Below are 220 nucleotides of genomic sequence, written 5' to 3'. Positions count from 1 at the left end.
GGGTTGGGTTGACTATTATAATTGGGTCGTGAGCGTGTGTTGGGCCGAACCAATGGATTGGCAGTGGGTTGTGGGTTTGAGTCTGACCCAGATCCAGATTCGTATCTGGATCCGACTGGTTCGTCTTCTTCGACCGACTCAGCGCGATTTTCTATTTCTCATCTCTCTCCTCTCTGCAGCTATTTTCAATGTTCTTTCTCATCGTTTTCCTCCTCTAACT

Source organism: Cucurbita pepo, unplaced genomic scaffold, assembly GCF_002806865.2.
Source record: "Cucurbita pepo subsp. pepo cultivar mu-cu-16 unplaced genomic scaffold, ASM280686v2 Cp4.1_scaffold001553, whole genome shotgun sequence".
In the NCBI taxonomy this organism is placed as follows: domain Eukaryota; kingdom Viridiplantae; phylum Streptophyta; class Magnoliopsida; order Cucurbitales; family Cucurbitaceae; genus Cucurbita; species Cucurbita pepo.
This window is presented reverse-complemented; position numbering follows the sequence as displayed.